The sequence below is a fragment of the Mustelus asterias genome, chromosome 2 (assembly GCF_964213995.1).
Source record: "Mustelus asterias chromosome 2, sMusAst1.hap1.1, whole genome shotgun sequence".
Lineage (NCBI taxonomy): Eukaryota > Metazoa > Chordata > Chondrichthyes > Carcharhiniformes > Triakidae > Mustelus > Mustelus asterias.
This window is the reverse complement of record NC_135802.1, coordinates 29,921,406-29,923,457: the sequence shown is the minus strand read 5'-3', so window position 1 is coordinate 29,923,457 and position 2,052 is coordinate 29,921,406. Positions and strand designations below refer to the sequence as shown.

Below are 2,052 nucleotides of genomic sequence, written 5' to 3'. Positions count from 1 at the left end.
CACCTATGACCATGTGTGTCTCTCTCTTGTAGGTAGTGAAATACAATCCAGAAGTGCCACACTGGGACAGCTTCACGAGAGAGAGAGAGAGGGACCACTGTTTATTCCTGACCAGTAGACCCTCTTGAGTGAGTGTTTTCGAAGTGCTCGGGCCCTTTACGGTTCTGTACTCCGGAATTATGTTCTGGCTTTCTAGTGACTCACCAGGACAGACGATGACAAAGAGAGACCAGTCAAAGTTGATTGAAAAATAATTTATTCAAGAATAACTTCAACCAAATTCAGTCAATAAAACAAAGACACCACAGTACTATGCTATGGAAAGAAAACTCTAATGGCACAACATAAATACTTAGCATTAGACAATTTGTACAAAAATAAGAATCCCAGACCTCTCCTCAACCTTTACCTAATGGGGGATTTCTGAAAACTGAGAGAATATATTCACCACTGCTCGGATCGTTTTAAAAACAAAAGTCCTTTCTGCTGCTGAGAAAATAGTTGATCTGTCTTGACTGTTGCTGTCTCTTAGTTTTGCTGTTGGATCTTCCTTGTTCCTTCCTCTGCCCACGAAGTAGTTGTTTGGTTGGACACCTGAGTTTACTTCTTTCCGACTTGACACACCTCTCCTGCGCTGAACTGAACTCTTCACAGAACTCCTTTCCAAGTTAACTGCTGAATTAGCTGCTCTCTCCGAATTCACTGCCCTGGAATTAACTTGAGATTGACTCACACACCGCTCCTGCACTGTTCTTCACTTCACAGCACTTTTCAGTGGACTGTCTCTGAATTAACTGCTGAAAAAATCAACCACCCGTCCTCTTGGCCGGAGTTTGATATTTTTTAAAAATTCAGTTCCCTTAATCAAATTTTTTAAAAATCCAACTCAATCAAATCAAGTCCAATTCAGAGTCGCAACAAGTGAGACATTCCCGATCCAAGCTGACAAGACAGGGCTCTCACCTCCTGCCTTGGGCTTGATCTCTATGATCCAAACTGATTGGAGCAAGCATTGCACCTCCTCCAAGGCTTGATCTCATTTTCATCTTAGCCAAAAGGCCGAGATGCCGCTTTTAAAAATTGCTTCAAATGAAGCTAAAATGTAACCTAATGACTTCAACCAAGTACAGCATGTCGATACTACACTTGATCTTAGCCAAAAGGCCGAGAAGCGACCAGTTCCCTTAATCAAATTGGCTGACTCTTCCCATCGGTCAGTTTCAGAACAATGGGGTGTAATGTGCTTACAGGATGAAACTGATATTGATCAGTTTCAATGACAAAAAGCCCAAACTATTTTCAGAGGTATCTGATGTGCTGCAAAGTGTCCCAAGATGGTTTTCTGGGAATACTAAATGTTTTCCCATTAGTGGATGCATCATTCTACATAGCTGGGGTAAAACCCATTACCATTTCCATTGCCTCTCCTGTAGCTGGTCAGGGCTATCGACAGCCCTCTGCATAATCTTGTCAGATAGCTTTGCCGTGACTCATGGCCCACTTTGTTCACTTCTTGGATGGTCTGGCGGTGTTGTATATTCCGATGTCTGGTTTGCAGCCATTTTGCTTGAATGCATGTAACCTTCTAAAATAATACTGTCTTTAAAATGTCTGTTTTTCCACTTGAAATTGGCCATGTTGTATCAGGTTTAATATAATGTCCATGTATCCTATGGAGTTCATCCAAATGATGGATTTGCTTCATCTTACAACACCATAGATAGTATCCGTTGTCACGTGCTTTACGCAGCGGTGAAGCATTTTGGGCAGGAACAATAGAGACTCTCAGAAAAGCTTCCTGCTTATCTTTCAACTTTCAGCAGCTAGCCCTGTCTTATGGCAATGAAGACCTGATTTCCTTCAATCATACCTATCATCCATAGTGCCTTTTGTTTTACTCTAAGAAATATCTATTTCTGCCATCTCCTTGTTAACATAATCAAAAACTTTCTCTGTCCAGTTCACATTTTCTGTCTTCCCTCTTGCTGTGTATGTTCTGTCTGAGGCAATACAGCAGAAGTAGGTTACCTGACTTGAGGGACTAATGGGACC

General features: G+C 41.7%; 1 non-coding gene across 1 annotated transcript; it reads right to left on the bottom strand.

The window, feature by feature from the left end:
• Positions 1–984: 984 nt before the first annotated feature.
• LOC144481603 (U2 spliceosomal RNA) lies at positions 985–1,176 on the bottom strand. The gene has a single exon (XR_013495748.1). It is a non-coding gene; the product is annotated as a U2 spliceosomal RNA (small nuclear RNA).
• Positions 1,177–2,052: the final 876 nt, after the last annotated feature.